The sequence below is a fragment of the Rattus norvegicus genome, chromosome 8 (genome assembly GCF_021556685.1).
Source record: "Rattus norvegicus strain SHRSP/BbbUtx chromosome 8, alternate assembly SHRSP_T2T, whole genome shotgun sequence".
NCBI classification, from domain to species: Eukaryota; Metazoa; Chordata; class Mammalia; order Rodentia; family Muridae; genus Rattus; species Rattus norvegicus.
Window position 1 is genome coordinate 103,140,776 of NC_141541.1, and position 26,673 is coordinate 103,167,448.

At 42.1% G+C, this 26,673-nt stretch overlaps 1 protein-coding gene across 2 annotated transcripts in view; it reads left to right on the forward strand.

Moving 5' to 3' along the window:
• The window catches only part of Slc9a9 (solute carrier family 9 member A9), a 560,109-nt gene that overhangs the window by 119,570 nt on the left and 413,866 nt on the right, over positions 1-26,673 (forward strand).

Below are 26,673 nucleotides of genomic sequence, written 5' to 3' on the forward strand. Positions count from 1 at the left end.
TCTACTGCTGATCACCATTGCCTTTTGCTCTACCTAGAATATGCCCATAGCTAGTGTGAAAATCTGAAGCCCTGGTTGCTATAGGAGGAAGGCTCTAGAGGGACAGTCCCCACCTACTGCAGAATGCCTCAAAGGGTTCATTACCTGGGCTCACCCCCAGGGTCTGCTTCTTACTCTGTTTTTCTCACCATCTTCTCCAGAGCATCTCCCCCACAGCTGTTCCTGTGCCTACATCACATGACGTGAATGGCTGGGAAGTATTCATTTTGACCATGGCAGAAAAAAGATGGAGATGAATGTTCCCAAGAGAGTTCCCTCTCTGCTCACATGAGATGGCTTTGGCTTGGCTCTTTTCTGTATATCCCTCTTGTACGCTGTGAGGACCTGAAATTGCAAGAGACGAAGCAAAGGGTCTGTAGGAAATTTACTGGGCATATAGAGAGGCACAAGGGTCACAACCTGGTGTTCTGGACCTCATTTAAGTAAGAGAAGGCATAAGGAAAATGCCTCATCCTGTAGGTAGAAAGTCTTCAGTTAGTTCTTCCTCAATCTAGGAAGCCAGATTTCACTTCCTGTCTCTCTGCCTTCCTAAAATGGACCAGGAGAACAGAGCTGGGTGTGAACGGCCTTCTCCATGCTTTGCCAATTCTTTAATAAAGGCTGACTGAGTGGAGGTGGGTTCAGCTGAGCTGGGGGAGATGCGTGGAAAGCAGGGGTAGCAGAAGAGGAACAGCTCTGACTCTTTGCAGTTACACGGGGAGTCTAGGGTGCAGGGAGACCTACAGAAGTGTAAGGTGTTTTATATGGGCAGGAGTCTTCTTTACTGATAGCTCTGTGTGTCTGGGTTGAAGGAAGAAATAAATCCACACCTGTCTACTTGCTCTTTTCTCAGCAAACCAAGCCAGAGGCACTGGCAGCCAACTACATCCTCCTCAGGTGGCCCGAGTCTCACAGCACCAGTCCTGACTCCGAGTGCCAGGAAAAGAACCAGAGAGAAAAGCCCTGGCTCTACACGAAAATCTGTTTTGATTTTTCAAATTGCTGGTCACATCTATAGCCATATCCAACCTTTTAAATGTTTGCCTCAGGAGTCAGGGAATAAGTTGTGTGATCTGTCATATCTATCTATCTATCTATCTATCTATCTATCTATCTATCTATCTATCTATCTATCTCTCCATCTATCTATCTATCTATCTATCTATCTATCTATCTATCTATCTATCCATCTATCTATCTATCTCTCCATCTATCTCTCCATCTATCTATCTATCTATCTATCTATCTATCTATCTATCTATCTATCTATCTATCTATCTATCTCTCCATCTATCTATCTATCTAACAATCTAGCTACCTACCTACATACCTACTTTTCTATGTGGCTGTATAGAATCTATCCATCAATCACCTACACATATAAACATACTCCTATCTCATATGATTTATCTCAACTATGTACTACCTTATTTAATATATGATCTATTATACATACTGCAATAGCTTTAGTTTGCTGTATGTATGCATATATTTATATATTTTTTCTTACTTTTATGTATAAAATTGTGTGTGTGTGTGTGTGTGTGTGTGTGTGTGTGTGTGTGTGTGTGTGTGTGTAGGGAGTAGGGTATGAACTGAACTCTGGTTTTCTGAATGAGCAGCCAATGCTCCTAACCACTGAGGCTTCTTCCAGCCCCAGCCCTTGATTTTTGCAGACAAAAATCTTCTTATGTTATCCAGGCTGAATTCAAACTCAAGATTAGCCCAACTCATCATTTAGCCCAAATGGTCTCAAATTCATCTCCTTCTGCCTCATTTTCCCAAATGCTGGAGTTAGAGGCAATTATACATTATATATATGATATAATGAATATATATTCATACATATGTATTTGTTTTGTTATATGTTATCTGAATCTTCACAAATATCACTTAGACTCAACATAGTATATTCATTTGCAAGTCTTTAAAAACTTCTGCCCACCACTATGGTGAGGAATTAATTATAACCAAGTGATGGAGAAGCAGCAGGCTCACTATTGGATGGAGTGGTTATTGAGTGTGAACACCAACATAGAAACTGTTTCCAGTGCAAAGCTTGGGGACTGGGATCCATGCGAAGAAGTCCTGGAAAGCTGACGTCTATGCAGATGGGCAGCAAGGACACCATTGCCAGTCTGTCATGCAGATTGGTGACAGAAGGCTAAAGGCTGATGATGTAGTCATTTCAGGTGTCCCCCAAATGGAACCCCTTGATAAAGGCTGGGTCCTCAAAACAAACTTTAAAGGACATAGGTTCCAGTGCAAAGTTGTTATGTTACTGGAGGCCTGCAGTTGAAGGGGTTTATGGGACTTTGGTTGACTTTTCACTCCCTTCACCCTCTGAGCATAATGTGTTTATCAGCGTTTCTCTACCACATGGTCTATCCATGATGTTCCATCTAGCCACAGTCCTAAGTACAGTGGCACCAACTCACAACGGAAATCTCTGAAGGTGGTAACCAATCAAACGTCTCTCATAGTTTTCTAGTAGTGTATCATTGCATGTATTTATAATAGTCACATACGATTGACTATCATAGGCAGTCTCCATGTGGGAAGCCTAGAGAGCCCACACTATACAAAATACAGATAATCCAATCATGCTGTTATATTGCATTTTTCCTTGGAAAATGTGGGGGTAAAAGGATAGATAGTTCACATGGCTTTGCATGGTATCTCTGAACTGAAACCTGAAGGGCATAGGACTATTTCAGGTGCATTCAGAAGAATCATAGAGGCAGAAAATATCCCCACGATGGAAAAGGAGGCATAAAGGAAGTAAATCGTGCCGTTCCATTAGCTCTGCATGTTATTCAACAGGAATAGCTTGGCATATCTGCACATGTCCTGCATCCACAGGACGGTATTGCTACCCTCACTGAGTAGAGGAATCTCATGTTTTAAGGAGCCGTGTCATTCTGGGTCAAACTGCCTCTAAACGGCAGTGCTGATAGCTGGACTCAGCCTTTCTAATAGGCTCTTCTCTTTACATTCAACTGACATGTAGAAAGGTATTTAATTTATGGTAATTAAAAATAGTTTTTCTTGGGTTGGGGATTTAGCTCAGTGGTAGAGCGCTTGCCTAGGAAGCGCAAGGCCCTGGGTTCGGTCCCCAGCTCCGAAAAAAAGAACCAAAAAAAAAATAGTTTATCTTTAATGATGTGTGCATGTGTGTGTATGAATGCATGTATGTGAATGCATATGTGCATACTTGTGTGTATGCTTGTGTGGGTGTGAGCACTTGTGTACGTGTGTGTGAGAGAGAGAGAGAGAGAGAGAGAGAGAGACAGAGACAGAGACAGAGAGACAGAGAGACAGAGACAGAGAGACAGAGAGAGATGAAGGTCAAAAGAAGAAGGATTTGGATTTCCTGAAGTTAGATCACAGGTGATTGTGGGCTACCTGACATGAATGCTGTCACCCAAAATCTGGTCCTCTCTAAGAGCAGCAAGCACTCCTACCTGCTGAGCCATCTCTCCAGATGCTCTTGTTAATTTTTGATGAAAGGAAAAAAGAAAGCTTAAATACAGTTCACCTGTATTCACCTGCAGACGTCACTCTGAGATCCTACAGAGGGTACCATCAAAGGTTCTAGGACTAACAGAAAAAATCAACCTCTATCAGTCAGGTGGGAAGGCTCTAAAAGGTACTAGCATCCAGGAATTTTGTTTTATGATGGAGGTGAGAGGTGTTAAGACCCCAGGGCACAGCTGTGTCTGACCTAGTCTCTCTAGGCCTGCGCCTTTAATTCAAATCCTTTGCTAACAAAGGCAGAAATGTTCTCTCTGTGAGGATGGTGTTGGTGTTACAGGTACTGTATCAACAAAGGCATGAAAGAATTATGCAAGGAGAACATTTTCCCCTGAGTTCTGTCTCAAGATCTTATGTGCAGGACAAGAAAAAAAATATATATCAGAAGAATAGAAAGAGGGATGTATGTAAACAGCCAACCAAGCCTGTAGGAGAGCAAGTTTGCATATCCAAAGACTGCAAGAGGGCATGGGTTATTTCAGTCCTGTGTTCTCTCTCAGTGTTGGTTTTCTTGCCTCTTACTGTTTTCAAATCAGAGGTTCCAAAGCACCAGTTCCTAAGATACAGCTAATGTTGAGTCTCTCCCTCCCCTCCCCATCCTTCCCCCTCCCTTACCTCTCCCCCTCCCCCACCGCTTCAATAGTTCTTTTTTCTCCCATTCAACTTCTTCACAACCCAGTTGACTTTCATCTTTTGTGGAAGGAACTTTTTTTTTCACATTTAGTATCTGTGAATGTGGCTTTATTTGGAAGCAGAATTGTAAATGTAGCCAGTAGGCATCAATTATCGTCCACATAGCATTACCACAAAGAACAGGAGAATGAACTTCCAGAGAAACAAGTTTTTGACAGATCACAAGTAAGTTTCAGTGGGCAGAGAAGTACATGCATAATTCCAGCAATAGGGAAGCTATGAGGAGAAGATCACAGCATCATTGATGCCAGCCTGAGCTGCATAGTGAGTTTGAGGTTATCTAACTAGATATCTGGCTATTCGGGTTTGACATTAAGAGCTGTAATCCTGGCACTTGGGACACTGAGGCATAAGAGAAACCGTATCTCAAAAACCATGGTGCAGTATGTCTTATCCCAGGAGCTCAGAGGTAGAGGAAAGCCTGTTGAGTTCAGAACCTCATCTACATATGGAATGTGGAAGGAATTTTTAATCACCAACTGAATGCTTTCTTCTGTTGCCCTTGGACACCATCACCTGCTCAATTTTTGGCACTTGAGAGAAAGACGCATCTACATTTTGAAGCACAGATCTACTAATCCTGTGGCTGTTGGTAAAACTCTTCATTTTTTCCTCCCCCTATCTGTGAGTGAACAAGGACACCCTGCAGCAGAAAATATTCTCTTAATGAACTTGCATCTACCCTCAGTCCCAGTGATGTAGCGCTCCAAAATGGAGAAGCGAGGTGACTGCTAAACACGCTTTACTGGAAGCAAAGCACTGTTCCAATAAATAAATAGTTCAAACTAATATATCAGAATTCACAGACACAAATGCAAATGGAGCCAAGGCAGTAAGAGTAGCTTATACCGCCACAAGCATGGCAAGGGTCCCAGGAAAAGCATGCAGACAGCCTCAGCTCTGGTGATTTCCAGGAAGAAACAGCAGCCCAGAATGGCCTCAATTGTATTTTCCAACAGAAGTTCACAGTTTGACTTTTTACACGTAACGTTTTTATCATTAGTCAATGATTCTGAAGAAAAAAAATTAAGTATCTCTTCCCGCTCTCAGCTGCCAGTTTACAACTTCTAGTAGGAAGGGAGGGAGGGAGGGAGGGAGGGGGAGAGAGAGAGAGAGAGAGAGAGAGAGAGAGAGAGAGAGAGAGAGAGAGAGAGAGAGAAGCTCTAAGATAGCAGTGCTATTCAGTAGGAGATGGAAAGCCCATGTGTAGTTCAGGGCCTTGCTACAGTGTGCTCCAATACCCAGCAGCATTGGTGTTGGTCTCTGTCAGAGTCCAGGACCTCAGGCCTTACCCAGTGTTTCTTGCCTCACAGGACATGAATTGTCAAGAGCCCTAAGTGATCAGTCTGCACATTGGGCTTATGATGATAATGATTCCTGCATGAATGGAGTGTAGGAACATGCCTAATGTCCCGTGACATGCTATCCTGCAAGGGCAGGGGGATCCCCCCAGAGCCCTTAAGCTCGCAAAGCAATTGACTCTCAGCCCCTGTGGTCCCCCCGACTGTCTTCACTCTACTGTAACCCATCTCTTGCTTCCCTTCTTTACTCTATTCCAGCTCCCATTAGTCAGTGAGTATGGAGCTGAGGTCTTCCAGCAAACAACAGAGGAGCTAAGGGAAGGACAGAGCTTTAATGACTAATGCTCTTGCTGATGCCTCGGGTTTCCTTTGCCTGCTGTGCCTGCCTTAGCCTTACTCACCAGCTTGCTTCTTTGTCTATAGCTGTGGCTGTTAATATTCATTTGTTTGCTGCTTGGTTTAGCCTCAGTCCTTTGTCCATCATGATCAGAATTAGAGCCCCAGTCTGGGATGATTCTCTTGGCTCAGTGGAACATCTTTTGAGGATCCTTTATCCTTTTACCTCTCATACACTCCTGTCTAGTCTAGTAAATAGTTATTATATTACTTAAGCAGCAGTCATGATAGAAAAATGGTATGTCCATATTCACCATACATGTATGATTTTTTTCCCAGCCATTTTCTCTTATTGGTTGAATATACAGATACAAAAACCAGAGATATAGAGGAGCAATTGTGTGTGTGTGTGTGTGTGTGTGTGTGTGTGTGTGTGTGTGTGTCTGTTTCCCTAAGATGTATTGACATTTAAGTCCAAAAGTAGAAACGTAATTTCTTTTGAAAATAGCTCAAGGTAACACTTCTGTCAAAACCAGCCAAGTTGCTATGGACTGTGATGACTGTATTCAGTGTGACAGAAAACAACCTATTTGTTTGGGTACACACCTTACATTTTGAAGACCTATTTAATTGAAAGTAGCCTCTTTGAAAATAATATCTCTAGAAAATGTGTCAATTTTCCTCCCCTAGCTTTACTATGACAACGGGGAGATGGGTTGGGGGGTGGGGAATTCTGGTGCTTTTACTTCTTGGCTTAGCAACGTGAGAATTCTATATTTATAATGGCCTTGTCACTCCAGGGCACTGTCACTGCTGCCTCTGTCTCCATATTCATCAGCCCTTTCCTTTCCAAACTATCACTCCCTTGATTAGGTGAAAAGCTACTAAGCACCTATGTGTAAGTGACCCTGAGTTCTCCTCAAAGCCAGAAAGAGCCCTGTGGATAAATGTGACAGAAAGATCACTAGACTTCGTGAGAAGATCATTTGGGAAAGCTAGATGTATAGCTCCCAGTCTCCGGGAACTATTCTTGTCTGTTTCCATTGCTGTGATAAACATTGTGACCAAAAGCAACTTGAAGAGGAGAAGTTTTATTTCACCTTAAAACTTACAGTCTGTCACCGAGGGAAAACTGAAGCAGGAACCAAGGGAAAGAAACTAGAGGTGGGAACTAAAACAGAGAACACAGAGGAACAGACTTAATAGCTTACTCTCATGACTTGCTCATTTGGCTTCATTATAAAGCCCAGTATCACCCATCAATGGGAGGCAGCACCCCCCCCCCCCAGTAGGTTGATCCCTCTCACATTAACCATTAATCAAAATAATGCCCCATAGACCTGAATACAGGTCGTTGTGATGGAGGTATTCTCTCAGCTGAGGTTCCCTTTTCCATATAAATCTGGCTTGTGTAATCATCAACTAACAAAGAAGCAAACAAAGACCCAACCGTGCCATGGAGTTAAACAAGTTGCATGAATGTTATCTTCATTTCCTGCGGAGACAGGCGTTCAGCACAGATGAATCTACTGTCTACTTCTATCCCCATTGTGCTTTCCGACTGAGCACTCGGGAAGGCTACCATGAGGTTAGCAAAAGGAATGGTGGCTAACAAAGTCAATAGCCTGCATTTGGTTTTCAATCTAATGAAGTTTGTGTTTATTTTGCTTTAATAAGCAAACCTAGGAAATTTTACCAATGACAGGATTTTCTGTTTCCCTGTCTTTGTTCCTTGCTTTTATTTTCCTTCAGGCTTTTATAAAAATACAAACTTTCACAGTTTGAAGACACATTAAAAGTCATTTATCCCACCTCTTTATTTGGCTCCCCCAAGTGTAACTGTACATTTCTGTAGAATAGCCCGGTGCCCAGTTTGTATAACAATTAAGGGCCACTTCAATTTCTCTATGGAAAGAAGCTCCTACCATCTCTCACGGTACTCCAAACTAATTGGACTTTCTTGACCTTCTATTCTGTGGCTGACTGAACTAACTAGGCTCCTTGTCACTCCCTGGCAAGCCTGCTTTTGTCTCTTTGCTGGTGTCCTTGCTCAGTTTTTTCAGGAAGAGGCAAGACTTGAGGTGGTGGCGTGGGGAGCCACGCTCATTTTGATGGATGTTTGCCACAAGATTATCCCCTCCTCTCAAGAGCCAATATACAGTCAGTTGAAAGAGTCCTCTTCCCAGTTAGGTCTTGGCAACTTTAGAGAGTAAGTGAAGACACAAACATACCTCATAGAAAACAGCTACCCAATGACATCTCTTGGCACATTCCGAAACAGAGTCTCCTTTCTTGGAGAGAGAGAATGCTAAACAGTTGTTTTTGTGCATTCCAGAAAAAATGACAACTGAAAACACGAAAATAAAGGCTTGGACCATTCAACAGGGGTTGCTGATCAACCACACAGAACAGAGGATTGTTATAGTGTTTGTCATACAACAAGGACAGCAAGAAGACATGAGTAGCTGCCTATGGTCAAGAACCAAGGTTTCCTAATACCAGTCTGTTCTTTCTGTTATCCCAGTATACTGTCCATTATCTTCCCTTCATTTTGTGCATCTGGCCATCTAGTGTTGGGCAAATAAATATTGGGTACCGAATTTAAAATATATTTTATGTAAACAGTTGTTTTTTACCTTTTTCTTAAAACTTTGGGGTTTTTTTTTCTTATGTTTTGTTTTACAAAGGAAATACATCAACATGTTCTTCAGCTGCCCCCTTAAAGATAAGATCAGGTTTGGTAAATAACAAGACTCTTTGTTCTTCCAAACACAGGAGCTGTTATATAATCAAATCAACTATGGGCCTTCTTCTTATTGGCCTTCGTCTGCAGGCAGTTCATGCAAACCCATTCTGCACTATGCCCAAATCCGAGAGCTCCTCAACGCAAACCATATGAAAGCTTGTAGAATATTTCACCTCAGTGCCTAATAGTATAAAGCCAGTGTCTAAATGGGGCTTGGGGAGTAGTGGGCAAGCAGTAAAGGAATAAGAGTAAGTTACATCTATTGTCTGGCGTTGTATAGACCACAGTATACTGGGTGATAGTCAAATCATGCTGTCACTGATCGGTTAGTATTGGTTTCATGTAGATGGGACACTAGCCTACTTACCTATTAGTATGTCAGGTCCACTTGAGAATAACTCCACATAGATCTTCTTTAAAAGATACTTGGGTACTTGGGCTGATATTCATAGAGAACGGGAGTAGTGATGGGAAGCTCAGATAAATCAGGGAATCATTCCTACACGAGAGGAGGTGTTTTAATATGCTCTTGTCCTTTAAAGCACTGGGGCAATTTCTTTTACATTTGATTAGTGGATAAGTTTTGTTATAACAGCAAAGCCCCTGAGAAATCTGTCCACTGTAAAGAGTAAATTGAATTATTACAAAAGAATTCCAGCCCACACCGTCAAAGGAATTTCAAATAACAGGTTGTGCTACACACACCACAAGCAAAACAGGCTGGTTGAAGCTTTCCATTCTAGATTTAAAAGCTTTTCAAAGTACATTGACATGGTTGAAAATGAGTCAGGGCAAAGAATTAATGTTTGATTTTCATCTTTCCCAAGATAAATTGTTCATTCTGTCTTGTCACTAATAATGACAACACATTTTAAGGCCATCAATCAAACAGCAACCAATGTAACATCTTAATTTGAACTAAATATGTTTTAAACATCAACATTATTTATCAGCTGACTGCTTGCTGGGATATTGATCTGATTGGGGAAAAACCAGAGGGTTGCGTTTTCCTGTCATTTATATTCTGTTGCAACCAGCAGTTGTTTTCAGGGTTCCAAATGGTACAGCTGGAAGAGATAAATATGCTTTAGAGAACACGAACCAAGATGGAAACTTTCCTATGAGTGATATATTAGGCAAATTATATTCAAATAGGAGGCTTTCCCCCCCTTTGCCGAAAAAGACTTCAGGGATCGACATAGATGACATTGTGCTCCAATGTTTAAGTCAGTTCAGGTGAATTTAGGAAAAATAAATATCGTATCTCTGGTTCTGCTGCCAGAGCTTCAGTGTGGCTTCAGCTAAGTCAGTGACCTGACCAGGTCTTGATCTCCACAGTTCTGAAATAGCAAATTCTGGACCAAACTGCCAGGCCGTTTCCTCCGACACTCAATCTAAACTGCTGGAGGTTCCGAAGAATGTTTTAGTTTCACACTTACAGAAAGATGACAGAGAACAGGCAAAGGGGGTAGGCAACCTCTGCACACCTTGTGGCAGGTCCCTAACCTGTGGTGGGGAAGAGTGGACCACAATTCTGTCCCCTCCCAGAAGAATGAAAGCAGCCGAGGTGATTGACAGTCACACACATGCTTTCAAAGGTGAAAAGTCAAGGGTAAAGGTCAGAGGGTCACTCTCAGCCTCTCTCTGTTTGCCAGGGTGAATTTCATAGTTTAATTTCAAAACATATTTTAAAATTATTAGTATTATGTATGTGTTCATGTGTGTGTGTGTGTGTGTGTGATTTATATGTGTGAGGGTACACATGCTGTGATACATGTAGGAATCAGAGGACAAATATATAGGCTTGGTTCTTTTCTCTCACTTTTATTGGGTTCTGGGCGCTGAATTCATGTCACCAGGACTGTGAGGCAAGCATTTTACCCACTGGGCCATCTTGCTGACTCCCTCCCCCTTGGGATCTTGGAAAGATCCCCATTGTTATTCACCAGAGGATATGTGCATAGTTACATGTGCATGTATATGCATCTCACACATGGTGCTCACATACATGCACACATACTCCATATCAGATCTACATTGATGTAACTGGGCTCAGAGCAGAGAAACTACCTACATTATTCTGTTAATTAGCATATACCTGTTCCTTCAGTAGACATAGAAACTTATTCTGTGGTTTTTACAATATTTAAAATGAAAATCTCGAGTATTTACTTGGGCACCTTCTATGAACTTCTTCAAAGCTTGCAGTGAGCAGCATCAGATGTTATCTAATGCAAGAATCAATTTCTCATCTACTACTATTATTATATTCTGAGAACTATATATCCTAACTTAGAGTGTCTTACTTAATGTAGCCTGGGGTGAGCATCAATGACACCATAGGGACCATATCAGAAATTCAGAATCTTGAACCCCATACTAGCCCTCTCATTCCATGAATTTGACTTAAACATTGGAGCACAAGATGTGACGGTTTAGAAAAGGTGCGTTGAACCCTGATGGCATCTTAAAACAATGGACAAATTTTAACCACATGATCCTGGAACCCACCTATAGATAGTCTGTCTTAGTTTTCCTGAGATATAACTAGAATCATAGCCTTCAAATGATTCATAATCAGCACTGTAGCCTTTCTATGATTCTAATATGCAGCAAAATTTATGACCCAAAAAATTAGGTGATCTGTTAGGGATCTTCAGTGACCTAAAAACTTTGTGCACAGCACATGTATACTTCACTTGTGACAGCCATTTGTCCTTTCTATATTGTGACTCTCTTCTTTCACTCATAGTCATGTCTGATTCTGGGCAGCCTGATGCCTTCTTCCTCCTGACTGTGACTCCTCCTCTCAGGGTGTGTGGCCCTTTAAGGAGTGTGGTTAGCCTTGTGCTTTCCCTCAGCATGGTACAGGTTTACTTTCCATCATTGACACCGAGTGGCAGTGGATGTAGTAAGCATAATATCAGGATGCCAGGTCAGGTTCTGCCCTGTGTGTGCTTTAGTGTGTGACCAGATTCTTTTTCTCTTCTACATTCCATATTGAATTATGTCCACAGCACATTCATGTTAGGGTTTATGTTAGACTCTTTCAAGGACCTTACGGCACTTCACAGAGTCGTGATCAAGGACAGGCAACTGTGTAGCTCGCTGTAGCAGCAGAAACTAGGGCAAAAATGCAAGGATGAGTGAAGCTTCTGGAGGGTGCCAGAAAGGTGACAGGATGGCGGTAGACATAAGGAGAATGGATTCAGCTTCTTCCAGTATTCTCAAGATCAAAGACTAGGATCCCATCCAGGATTAAGCAAAAATGTGTTTTTATCACAATTCGCTCTCTTCAGTATTTTCTACTCTTGAAAAATCATTGTTAATAGTGGTAGGACCACAGGAAGCTAAGTGTGGAACTGACTGGAAGGAATCATGGGAGACAACTGCAGTACTGACTGCCCAGAGGAGCATCTTCTGGGCCGTGTTTAATCCTGAAATAGATAAGATATTCTCTAACAGAAAGAAAAGATATAGTGATGGACTTTACAAATGTGGGAAACTAAGGCAGAGCTATTTTAAACTGTCTTCTTAGTACCAAATAGTATAGATCAGAAATGCTTTAAAATCTAATTTATATTTTTAGTTTTATCAAATTGTGATAGCTGTCAAACTGAGTCCTCCTCCTCCTCTTCCTCTTCTCTCTCTCTCTCTCTCTCTCTCTCTCACACACACACACACACACACACACACACACACACACACACACACACACACACGAGGGGGCTAAGGGCTAAGTGAATTACAACATTTAGGATGATAATACTCAAAGCCATAGATTATCTAACAAAACCCCTAGTAGCAAGCATGAGAAACCCCTTTGCATTGTTTTCAAGAGGAGTCTAAGAAACTCCCAGAACAATATAGGATACTGCTCTTTCCCTTAGTCACCTTGGAGATAAGTTTCTATCACTAAAGACATCTCACACACCAGGCTCTGGGTTCTGATGATTTGAGCTGGAGCTGACTGAAAAGCTTCCTCCATGAAGGCAACTTTTCATTTATTACAGAAGATGATATGCTTAGGGAGGAATGCACTTAGTAGTCCTACCCAGCTATGATGTCTGTAAACCACAACAATGACCAGCATGGCAAGAGATCCCAGACAATGTAACAGTGTCTTAGCTGTAACCAACAGAAACCTAATTGGACCAAATCCCCACTTAACGGGAGGAAACTCATGCCTGGTACTGGAAATCTAGCCAACTATATGTGGCTAGTGAGGTCATGGATTTTAAAGGAGAATCTACTCTTGCCACATTCCTCAATTAGTATTGTTCTTAACTGTATTCAAAACACTTATTATACTAATAGTGTCGGTAAATATAGATCTCACACCTCATCAAAAAGATTCCTTTTTTTCCCCAGCAGCATTTGACCATCACAGAAAACCACAACTAGTTAAAAATGTATAGCAACTCCTGCTGGTAAAGTGCTCAGCCCTAATTGATACACCTACAAAATCGTACAATACCTAAGATTTAGGGAACACTGCATGAAGAGTGTGGGGGAGGGAAAGACTGTAAGCAAGTGCTAGAGGGCCAGGGAGTTTGATAGGAGCTTCTGTCTTCTAGGTGTGACAGGGATGAGAGGTTTCACCCACAAATCTCAGCAACATGGTCGACTAAACAAGACCTGAACAATTCTATCATCAGGTGGCGTCCAAACATAGATGGGGGGTGGGGATGCCACATATCCCTACCCTTAGAAGTAGTTAACTGCTGGGAGAGGGAAATTAGTTTTTCCTAGGAATAAGTCTCCTGATTGGTTATCCAATAGCAAATAGTTAGCCCTAACCCATAAACATGCTGGTAACACTAAATGAACCCAGCAGGTTATATTAATATGTTTATTCATTTACATGTATCTATAACAACAATGGTTAAAGATGAGGCCATGAGCTTGGGGAGCATAGAGGGTTAGCAGTAGGAGAAAAAGATGATGTATTTATATTTTAATTAAAGAAAAATAATAAAGAGAATTTGTAAGTGGAATTCAACACAGGCAAGCCTTTCTGGTGTCCCAGAAGTAAGTGGCAGATACTGATGGCTTTAAGATTACCAGTGGTTGGGTTTTATTTGTTTGTCCAAGAGAGTTCTTTTGTTTTGTTTTTGGTTGTTGTTGCTGTTGCTGTTTTGTTTATCTGTTTTTCTACATCAAGAAGAAACTGCCTTGAATTGAAAAAGATTTACAGTTCAAAAAAACAATTAGAAGTTGGGCAGCCTACATAGTTCACTAGCACTCTGTGAACAACATCCTTACCTGGGTATATCATTTAGGTTCAAGAGAATGAGAGCTGATGCTTACAGTCTGTCCAGAGCCCTCAAAGACACCCACTTCTCTGTGAAGTGTACCTCTGACAGACACAGCACTTTCCTTTCAGTTTTCCTGCTTCAGGTGACTTCTCCCTTTCTGAGGGTAGAAGCCATGTGTTGGACTAGTTGTATATTTTTCCAGGACTCAGCAGAGACTTTTATAATAGTGAATGCTTTCTAGCTCCATGGGATATAAGAAACAGAGATGAATGGAAGGGATTGTGAGTTTGACACTCATAAGAGCCATGTAGTCCTACAGACACTCAAAGCCACCATCTGTATATCTAATTGTATATACAGATCCTATAATCAAGTGTCCCTTGTGCCATCTTTAAACTCCTAATCATGATGAACCGAAATTTCTTTTAAACTTTTCTTTGTGGGTCCCAGTAAGACATGAGCATCTTCATAGCTTCTTACTCATTTGAAGTCCATTCAAGTCCCACCCCAGCTCTCTGAAGACTTGAGACTCCCTCCTAGCCAGATGCCTAAGAGCTACTTGTCTCCTTTCCAATTTCCAGGTTCTTTTCCACCCACTCTGATCTCACTTTACATTCTAATGGCCCTAAATTAATTGGTCCTCTTGACACAGTTCAGCTTCTCTGACCTTACAAAAACATCTTATCCCTTTAACTCCTCTGATACACACATCTCTGTTTACAGATTCCTGGCCTCTGTAATGTGCCTTTAATGTCCTTGAAGTAACAGGGTCCCCAAACTTTAGTCATAGGCCTCCTTCTAATGTATGTACTTTCTATACTTTTATCGATAGCCAAGATTATGCACCTTAAATATTTGTTCTAAGGTTTGAGTCTTTTTTTATTGGTTTTTTAAATTTACATTTCAAATGTTATCCCCTTTCCCAGTTTCCTGTCCATAAACTCCCTATCTCATCTCCCCTCCCTCTGCTTTCTATGAGGTTGTTCCCCCACCCATCCCTTCCCGCCTCCCTGCCCTGACATTCCCCTATACTGGGGCATCAAGCCTTGGCAGGACCAAGGGCTTTTCTTCCCATTGATGCCCAACAAGACCATCCTCTGCTACATATGTAGCTAGAGCCCATAGCATCCTTATTTATAATAGCCAGAAGCTGGAAAGAACTCAGATGCCCTTCAACAGAGTAATAGGTACAGAAAATGTGGTACATCAACACAATGGTGTGCTACTCAGCTATCAAAAACAATGACTTCATGAAATTCATAGGCAAATCAATGGAACTAGAAAATATCATCCTGTGTGAGGTAACCCAAATACAAAAAACACACATGGTATGCACTCACTGATAAGTGGATATTAGCCCAAAAGTTCAGATTACCCAAGATACAATCCACAGACCACATGAAGCTCAAGAAGAAGGACAACCAAAGTGCAGATGCTTCAGTCCTTCTTAGAAGAGGGAACAAAAGTATTCACAGGAGGAAATACAGAGACCAAATTTGGAGCAGAGACTGAAGGTCTGAGTCTTAAGCAAATTTCCCACTGATCTATGTTAGACACCCAAGAGTCTGTCTCACTACCTCAGACACAACATTCCTAAAACCAAACTTTGTAAGCTAGAGGTCCCTCAGCTTTCTCCAGAACTCAGAGGCCTGTGGGCCATCTTTATTTCTCTGTAGAGCACTTGGCCACAATGTGAAGAAAATGTGTTAATGAACTGTTACACTCAAAGTATAATCTCCTTGAGAGCAGGGATAATCTACTGATAATTATTTGTTGAATGAAGAAATTCAGTGTTCAAATTATGAATTCCTGAGTGACGAAGTGAATGAAATTGGCTAGGCGACCCAATCCCATGCAACAGAGTATGATTAGAATTGTGAATTCTCTGGTGGGACGTTAGAAAGGAAAAGATACTCCAGTAAAAAACAAAGAGTGAGGCTGAAACCTCTATAGCTTACAAACAAATACATAGAAAAAGATGCCTATTGTAAGGGAAACATTTAGGCACAGAACTCAGAAAGGCATGGGCTGAAGACAAAGCTTAGGGGTTAAGAGTGGGCACTGGCTTCCTGGTTGCTGCCGCTGCAGAGAGCCCCTGGGCAGCACCCCACGAGTGAACCTGAGCCTCGGGACCACAGGTAAGACCAAATTTTCTGCTGCAAGAAAGCTGCCTGGTGAGCTTGGGACACACGGAAGCAGAATTTCTCTAGGACCGGGGAAGCAGAATTTCTCTAGGACCGGGCACGTTCTGTGTTTACCGGAAGTCCCACACCCGCGGATCCCGGCCGGCAGCAGCTCTCTGCTCCCAGACCCCGTGAGAGAGAGACCCAACCGCCTGGTCAGGTGGGCACTCCTGAGGCTGCAGAGCTGAAGAGACCACCAACACTGCTCACCCCTGCCCACATCCCTGGCCCAAGAGGAAACTGTATAAGGCCTCTGGGCTCCCGTGGGGGAGCGGCAGGACCCCTGCCAGAGACACCGCCGGAACCTGAAGGAAACAGACCGGATAAACAGTTCTCTGCACCCAAATCCCGTGGGAGGGAGAGCTAAACCTTCAGAGAGGCAGACAAGCCTGGGAAACCAGAAGAGACTGCTCCCTGCACACACATCTCGGACGCCAGAGGAAAAAGCCAAAGACCATCTGGAACCCTGGTGCACTGAAGCTCCCGGAAGGGGCGGCACAGGTCTTCCTGGTTGCTGCCGCTGCAGAGAGCCCCTGGGCAGCACCCCACGAGCAAACCTGAGCCTCGGGACCACAGGTAAGACCAAATTTTCTGCTGCAAGAAAGCTGCCTGGTGAACTCAAGACACAGGCCCACAGGAACAGCTGAAGACCTGTAGAGAGGAAAAACTACACGCCCGAAAGCAGAACACTCTGTCCCCATAACTGACTGAAAGAGAGGAAAACAGGTCTACAGCACTCCTGACACACAGGCTTATAGGACAGTCTAGCCACTGTCAGAAATAGCAGAACAAAGTAACACTAGAGATAATCTGATGGCGAGAGGCAAGCGCAGGAACCCAAGCAACAGAAACCAAGACTACATGCCATCATCGGAGCCCAATTCTCCCACCAAAACAAACATGGAATATCCAAACACACCAGAAAAGCAAGATCTAGTTTCAAAATCATATTTGATCATGATGCTGGAGGACTTCAAGAAAGACATGAACACACTTAGGGAAGCACAGGAAAACATTAATAAACAAGTAAAAGCCTACAGAGAGGAATCGCAAAAATCCCTGAAAGAATTCCAGGAAAACACAATCAAACAGTTGAAGGAATTAAAAATGGAAATAGAAGCAATCAAGAAAGAACACATGGAAACAACCCTGGATATAGAAAACCAAAAGAAGAGACAAGGAGCTGTAGATACAAGCTTCACCAACAGAATACAAGAGATGGAAGAGAGAATCTCAGGAGCAGAAGATTCCATAGAAATCATTGACTCAACTGTCAAAGATAATGTAAAGCGGAAAAAGCTACTGGTCCAAAACATACAGGAAATCCAGGACTCAATGAGAAGATCAAACCTAAGGATAATAGGTATAGAAGAGAGTGAAGACTCCCAGCTCAAAGGACCAGTAAATATCTTCAACAAAATCATAGAAGAAAACTTCCCTAACCTAAAAAAAGAGATACCCATAGACATACAAGAAGCCTACAGAACTCCAAATAGATTGGACCAGAAAAGAAACACCTCCCGTCACATAATTGTCAAAACACCAAACGCACAAAATAAAGAAAGAATATTAAAAGCAGTAAGGGAAAAAGGTCAAGTAACATATAAAGGCAGACCTATCAGAATCACACCAGACTTTTCGCCAGAAACTATGAAGGCCAGAAGATCCTGGACTGATGTCATACAGACCCTAAGAGAACACAAATGCCAGCCCAGGTTACTGTATCCAGCAAAACTCTCAATTAACATTGATGGAGAAACCAAGATATTCCATGACAAAACCAAATTTACACAATATCTTTCTACAAATCCAGCACTACAAAGGATAATAAATGGTAAAGCCCAACATAAGGAGGCAAGCTATACCCTAGAAGAAGCAAGAAACTAATCGTCTTGGCAACAAAACAAAGAGAATGAAAGCACACAAACATAACCTCACATCCAAATATGAATATAACGGGAAGCAATAATCACTATTCCTTAATATCTCTCAATATCAATGGCCTCAACTCCCCAATAAAAAGACATAGATTAACAAACTGGATACGCAATGAGGACCCTGCATTCTGCTGCCTACAGGAAACACACCTCAGAGACAAAGACAGACACTACCTCAGAGTGAAAGGCTGGAAAACAACTTTCCAAGCAAATGGTCAGAAGAAGCAAGCTGGAGTAGCCATTCTAATATCAAATAAAATCAATTTCCAACTAAAAGTCATCAAAAAAGATAAGGAAGGACACTTCATATTCATCAAAGGAAAAATCAACCAAGATGAACTCTCAATCCTAAATATCTATGCCCCAAATAAAAGGGCACCTACATACATAAAAGAAACCTTACTAAAGCTCAAAACACACATTGCACCTCACACAATAATAGTGGGAGATTTCAACACCCCACTCTTATCAATGGACAGATCATGGAAACAAAAATTAAACAGTGATGTAGACAGACTAAGAGAAGTCATGAGCCAAATGGACTTAACGGATATTTATAGAACATTCTATCCTAAAGCAAAAGGATATACCTTCTTCTCAGCTCCTCATGGTACTTTCTCCAAAATTGACCATATAATTGGTCAAAAAACGGGCCTCAACAGGTACAGAAAGATAGAAATAATCCCATGCGTGCTATCGGACCACCACAGCCTAAAACTGGTCTTCAATAACAATAAGGGAAGAATGCCCACATATACGTGGAAATTGAACAATGCTCTACTCAATGATAACCTGGTCAAGGAAGAAATAAAGAAAGAAATTAAAAACTTTTTAGAATTTAATGAAAATGTAGATACAACATACTCAAACTTATGGGACACAATGAAAGCTGTGCTAAGAGGAAAACTCATAGCGCTGAGTGCCTGCAGAAAGAAACAGGAAAGAGCATATGTCAGCAGCTTGACAGCACACCTAAAAGCTCTAGAACAAAAAGAAGCAAATACACCCAGGAGGAGTAGAAGGCAGGAAATAATCAAACTCAGAGCTGAAATCAACCAAGTAGAAACAAAAAGGACCATAGAAAGAATCAACAGAACCAAAAGTTGGTTCTTTGAGAAAATCAACAAGATAGATAAACCCTTAGCCAGACTAACGAGAGGACACAGAGAGTGTGTCCAAATTAACAAAATCAGAAATGAAAAGGGAGACATAACTACAGATTCGGAGGAAATTCAAAAAATCATCAGATCTTACTATAAAAACCTATATTCAACAAAATTTGAAAATCTTCAGGAAATGGACAATTTCCTAGACAGATACCAGGTATCGAAGTTAAATCAGGAACAGATAAACCAGTTAAACAACCCCATAACTCCTAAGGAAATAGAAGCAGTCATTAAAGGTCTCCCAACCAAAAAGAGCCCAGGTCCAGACGGGTTTAGTGCAGAATTCTATCAAACCTTCATAGAAGACCTCATACCAATATTATCCAAACTATTCCACAAAATTGAAACAGATGGAGCCCTACCGAATTCCTTCTACGAAGCCACAATTACTCTTATACCTAAACCACACAAAGACACAACAAAGAAAGAGAACTTCAGACCAATTTCCCTTATGAATATCGACGCAAAAATACTCAATAAAATTCTGGCAAACCGAATTCAAGAGCACATCAAAACAATCATCCACCATGATCAAGTAGGCTTCATCCCAGGCATGCAGGGATGGTTTAATATACGGAAAACCATCAACGTGATCCATTATATAAAAAAACTGAAAGAACAGAACCACATGATCATTTCATTAGATGCTGAGAAAGCATTTGACAAAATTCAACACCCCTTCATGATAAAAGTCCTGGAAAGAATAGGAATTCAAGGCCCATACCTAAACATAGTAAAAGCCATATACAGCAAACCAGTTGCTAACATTAAACTAAATGGAGAGAAACTTGAAGCAATCCCACTAAAATCAGGGACTAGACAAGGCTGCCCACTCTCTCCCTACTTATTCAATATAGTTCTTGAAGTTCTAGCCAGAGCAATCAGACAACAAAAGGAGATCAAAGGGATACAGATCGGAAAAGAAGAGGTCAAAATATCACTATTTGCAGATGACATGATAGTATATTTAAGTGATCCCAAAAGTTCCACCAGAGAACTACTAAAGCTGATAAACAACTTCAGCAAAGTGGCTGGGTATAAAATTAACTCAAATAAATCAGTTGCCTTCCTCTATACAAAAGAGAAACAAGCCGAGAAAGAAATTAGGGAAACGACACCCTTCATAATAGACCCAAATAATATAAAGTACCTCGGTGTGACTTTAACCAAGCAAGTAAAAGATCTGTACAATAAGAACTTCAAGACACTGAGGAAAGAAATTGAAGAAGACCTCAGAAGATGGAAAGATCTCCCATGCTCATGGATTGGCAGGATTAATATAGTAAAAATGGCCATTTTACCAAAAGCAATCTACAGATTCAATGCAATCCCCATCAAAATACCAATCCAATTCTTCAAAGAGTTAGACAGAACAATTTGCAAATTCATCTGGAATAACAAAAAACCCAGGATAGCTAAAGCTATCCTCAACAATAAAAGGACTTCAGGGGGAATCACTATCCCTGAACTCAAGCAGTATTACAGAGCAATAGTGATAAAAACTGCATGGTATTGGTACAGAGACAGACAAATAGACCAATGGAATAGAATTGAAGACCCAGAAATGAACCCACACACCTATGGTCACTTGATTTTTGACAAAGGAGCCAAAACCATCCAATGGAAAAAAGATAGCATTTTCAGCAAATGGTGCTGGTTCAACTGGAGGTCAACATGTAGAAGAATGCAGATCGATCCATGCTTATCACCCTGTACAAAGCTTAAGTCCAAGTGGATCAAGGACCTCCACATCAAACCAGACACACTCAAACTAATAGAAGAAAAACTAGGGAAGCATCTGGAACACATGGGCACTGGAAAAAATTTCCTGAACAAAACACCAATGGCTTATGCTCTAAGATCAAGAATCGACAAATGGGATCTCATAAAACTGCAAAGCTTCTGTAAGGCAAAGGACACTGTGGTTAGGACAAAACGGCAACCAACAGATTGGGAAAAGATCTTTACCAATCCTACAACAGATAGAGGCCTTATATCCAAAATATACAAAGAACTCAAGAAGTTAGACCGCAGGGAAACAAATAACCCTATTAAAAAATGGGGTTCAGAGCTAAACAAAGAATTCACAGCTGAGGAATGCCGAATGGCTGAGAAACACCTAAAGAAATGTTCAACATCTTTAGTCATAAGGGAAATGCAAATCAAAACAACCCTGAGATTTCACCTCACACCAGGGCGATTGGCTAAGATCAAAAACTCAGGTGACAGCAGATGCTGGCGAGGCTGTGGAGAAAGAGGAACACTCCTCCATTGTTGGTGGGATTGCAGACTGGTAAAACCATTCTGGAAATCAGTCTGGAGGTTCCTCAGAAAATTGGACATTGAACTGCCTGAGGATCCAGCTATACCTCTCTTGGGCATATACCCAAAAGATGCCTCAACATATAAAAGAGACACGTGCTCCACTATGTTCATCGCAGCCTTATTTATAATAGCCAGAAAATGGAAAGAACCCAGATGCCCTTCAACAGAGGAATGGATACAGAAAATGTGGTACATCTACACAATGGAATATTACTCAGCTATCAAAAACAACGAGTTTATGAAATTCGTAGGCAAATGGTTGGAACTGGAAAATATCATCCTGAGTGAGCTAACCCAATCACAGAAAGACATACATGGTATGCACTCATTGATAAGTGGCTATTAGCCCAAATGCTTGAATTACCCTAGATCCCTAGAACAAACGAACTCAAGACGGATGATCAAAATGTGAATGCTTCACTCCTTCTTTAAATGAGGAAAAAGAATACCCTTGGCAGGGAAGGGAGAGGCAAAGATTAAAACAGAGACTGAAGGAACACCCATTCAGAGCCTGCCCCACATGTGGCCCATACATATACAGCCACCCAATTAGACAAGATGGATGAAGCAAAGAAGTGCAGACCGACAGGAGCCGGATGTAGATCGCTCCTGAGAGACACAGCCAGAATACAGCAAATATAGAGGCGAATGCCAGCAGCAAACCACTGAACTGAGAATAGGTCCCCTATTGAAGGAATCAGAGAAAGAACTGGAAGAGCTTGAAGGGGCTCGAGACCCCAAAAGTACAACAATGCCAAGCAACCAGAGCTTCCAGGGACTAAGCCACTACCTAAAGACTATACATGGACTGACCCTGGACTCTGACCCCATAGGTAGCAATGAATATCCTAGTAAGAGCAGCAGTGGAAGGGGAAGCCCTGGGTTCTGCTAAGACTGAACCCCCAGTGAACTAGTCTATGGGGGGAGGGCGGCAATGGGGGGAGGGTTGGGAGGGGAACACCCATAAGGAAGGGGAGGGGGGAGGGGGATGTTTGCCCGGAAACCGGGAAAGGGAATAACACTCGAAATGTATATAAGAAATACTCAAGTTAATAAAAAAAAAAAAAAAAGAGTGGGCACTGCTCTTCTGGACAACTGAGTTTGGTTCCCAACACCCACATTAAATGGCTCACAACTGTCTGATTCATGGGTGGGGCCCAAGATCTTCTCTGGGACTCAATAGGTCTCTGTGCTCATGTACACATATTCAAACACACACACACACACACACACACAAATAAACCTTTAATAAAATTTGAGAAACTCAGGTGCACTTTGACGCTGAGGTGTGTGGGTCCAAGATTTCCTCACTAGTGAGTGAATTCCACATAACCTATTTCTTGTGCTCAGGTAAATGCGATCCTTCAGAGGATTAGTACAAATAACCCTTCCGTGGCAATGCAAAATATGCCTTTCTTGGTGTTATGGTCACAGTTTGGTGATTTTTTTTTAAAGAAAAGGAGAGAGAATTTTTTTAAAAAAACACGGAGATTAAAAGGAAATGTTTTGAAATTATCCAAGCAACTGAACATTCTGGAACTTTTTGTTTTGAAACATTCTTTCAGCATTCCTTTAGGTATACAGGCTAGAGAATATAAGACAAGCTGAAGAAATTTAAAATCAGTAAATGTGTCATGAACACCCAGTAAAGTGAGAATGTTGAACATTTCCCCAAATTCTTTTGCCTAGTGCCCCCCATTAGAGTGAGTGACATACTGCCTTTTGTTACTCTACTGAGTGTCATAGATTCCCAACCCTGTGGTTCCAACCTATACGCCATTATCCAAAGGATAGTACTAAGAGTGCATCACACCTCCTGTGAGAACTCAAGTTGAAATCAGTGTTGTAACAGCTGTGTCTGCTGGGGTAGCTCCTGTCAATCTCCACCCCTCACCTTAGGGGCCACTAATTTCCCTGACTCCTGGCAACCTCTGTCTCAGGCTGGCCCTCCTGAGCCACCTGAGCGGCTTTCTATGAAGGGCTGAGAGAGGACAGAACTCTGTGGAAATATGGGACTGCTAATGAGTACACTTTTCAGCCGCCCAGTTAACATATTCATAACTAATTGTCTTTTAATAATGCAGCAGTGACAATAATGTGCTAATATACAAATAGCAAAGTAAGAATAACATTACGGTAAGCAGTGACAGTGACCACTGTTAGATCTGTAAGAGTAAAAATGAGTCATATAAGTGTGTACCGGGTTGGGTTCAGTCTTTTGAAGATTCTTTCTTTCCATCGTTTTAATTAATTAATTATGTTAATTTCAAGGAAGTAACTATGATTTTAATTACTTTATGTCCAGTAGTTCATCTGGAGTAAATTTGAAATTTACATTTTTCAGGCAAATGTGTGTCACCTGCCACCCACACACTGATTTCAAAAGTGTTCCAAAGCCATTGAAAAGCTGTGCTAAGCGTTTGCGCCTGTCCACCCAGATTCAACTCAACAGACGCTCACTGTATGACTATTTAACCTCCGTGACTCCTGATTGTCTCATTTGTGAAGGGGAAAATTACAATGCCTTCCTCAGAGAAGTGGGAGGATTAAAAAGTACAATGGCTGTCTATTGTCTGTAACAGAACTCACTAATGTGCATTATTGTTTGTTTCTACCATGGTTATTATATTTAAAAAATTGGAGAAAGGCAGTAAAGCAGAAGAAAAGTTCACATTTAATTCCCTTTATGTAACTGCTATTAACAGTCATAATGAATCCTATTCTGTTCTCATTTGCGTCCCATTGCTGTGAGATAGTCCGTGACCAAAAAGCAACTTGGGGAGGTGTAGGGCTGAAGTGGAGTGCTAGGGGTGTTAGGGTGTGAGGTGGTCAGGGAGTGGAGTGTGGGTGCTTGGGCCTTACTGGGGCAGGGAGGGAATGAAGAAAAGACAGACAGATGGACATGGAGATAGGAAACTGGGATCAGGTGGTCTGGCCTCTCAGACAGAGAATCTGCAACACCCCAGAAGCACAGCGGAACAGGGGAGCTGTGTTCAGGTTATAAACACCCAATACAAAGCTAGAGCGGACATTTTCTGCACACACTATCAATACCCACAGTCAGAGACACCCCTCCCCCCACAAGGAAGGCTCCGTCATTTCATTCTAATCCTCATCTTTGGCAGGTTTGGCCATTCCCATGTGGTTCAGGTCCTTGATATGACTGTGCCAATGTCAACAGCACACATCATACACATCATACATACAATAATCTCCCACACTCAGGGCTTCCTCCACTCCTCACCAACAACGATAGCCAGGTCACGCCTGAGACTATGAGCACCTGGCACTCATGCTTGAGGACACACCCTTCAACATCTGGATAAGTCCCGAATAACTGTCTCTTGCCAGGGAGATGGACAGCAGTTACTCAGTCCACAAGGTTAGGGTCTCGGTCGTCCCAATCTGCAGCTAGAAGCCTGGGAAGAGCCACTGGTCCCTCACCCAAGGTGAAAGCTTGCGAGTGCAGGTTCTGTTGTCAGGGAAAGCACAAGCAGTGCTGGCAACTGTGGATGGATCAATTCAGTGGCAGGAAAGAAGGGAGCCCCTTGGACTGTCTAGAGCAGTGGTTCTCAACTTGTGGTTTGCAGTCCCTTTGGGAGTTGAATGACCCTTTCACAGGGGTTGCATATCAAATATCCTGCATATCAGATATACATATTACAATTCCTAACAGTAGCAAAATTACAGTTATGCAGTAGCAACAAAAATAATTTTATGGTTGGTGGTCACCACATGAAAAATATATTAAAGATTTGAGAACCACTACTTTAGAACACTTTCTTGATAGTTTGTCTCACGTATGCGACAGCTCATCAGTACAGTGGAACACATTAAAGCCATTCTTCCGCTAACATATTATGGTGGCTAAAATCCCCAGCGATGGAAGCAGGCTGTCTCAACTCAAGCCTAAACATCCTGCTTAATTTGCCATGTTAAGCAGGTGTCTGCATCACGCTGTGTCCGCTTTTCTCAGGTGTAAATAGATAGTGTCAACCTTACAGGATCGGCTGCGGATAAAGTTAATTAAAGCATGTGAAGAGGCAGGAACTGTCAACAAATGTTTCCCATCTCCACCGTCACGAGAAACAGTAAGCAGCTCCCTCAGAGTGCTAAGAGCGTCGGACACCAGACATTTCTTGTTTTATTTGCCCTCCAAAGTCCCCATGGGCCATTGTTGTTACCCTAGCTGATGAACAACATACTGAGGGGAGACAGTTTTAATAATACCCTGACATCATGTATGTATAGCTTGGGTGTGATTGTGACTGCTTAAATGGAGCTCTGTCTGAAATATTCCCTTAATGAGGTAGTTCTCTGAAGAGAATTACAAGTGTCTGTATGACTGTTGAGATCCTTACCATCTAAGAGCTGATATTTAGCCATTTTTTTTAGCCATACTCACTGCCTCTGTATAAGTTAAACACAAACTGTAAGTGCACGTGAGGATTGCAAAATCTTTCTGGGAAATGGATGTTCTGCAGTTTCTAAAGAACACCACTGATTTTAGATTATACTGGCTTGTGGGCATGATTTGCTGTGCCACATCTGATCATTTTTATCAGTTTATTTATTCACTGTACATCCCAATTTCAGCCCCCCTCTCCTCCCAGTGCCCTCTCACATAGATCCTTCCCCATCCCCTCTACCCTTCTCCTTTGAGAAGGGGAAACCCCTGGGGTGTCCTGTGTAGTTGTCAAATAGTCCCAGGTCGTCCCCCAACCCTGAGCTCCCCCACTCCAGCACATCAGTTTACTGCAGGGCTAGACACATCCTCCCCCACTGAGGCCATACAAGGTGGTCCAGCTAGGGAAATGGGATGCACAGGTAGGCAACAGATTCAGGGACAGCCCCCCTTCAGTTGTTGTGGAACACGCATGAAGACCAAACCTCACTTCTGCTACATATGTGCAGGGGCCCCAGGTTCAGTCCATGCTTGTTCTTTGGTTGGTGATTCAGTCTTTGAGAACCCCCAAGGGTCCAGTTTAATTGACTCTTGTTCTTTCTGTGGAGTCTCTGTCCTCTTCCAGTCCCTTAGTTCTTCCCCCTACCCTTCCACAAGATTCCCTGAGCTCCATCTAAGGTTTGGCTGTGGGTCTTTGTATCTGTTTCCATTGGCTGCTGGGTGAAGCCGCTCAGAGGACAGCTATGCTAG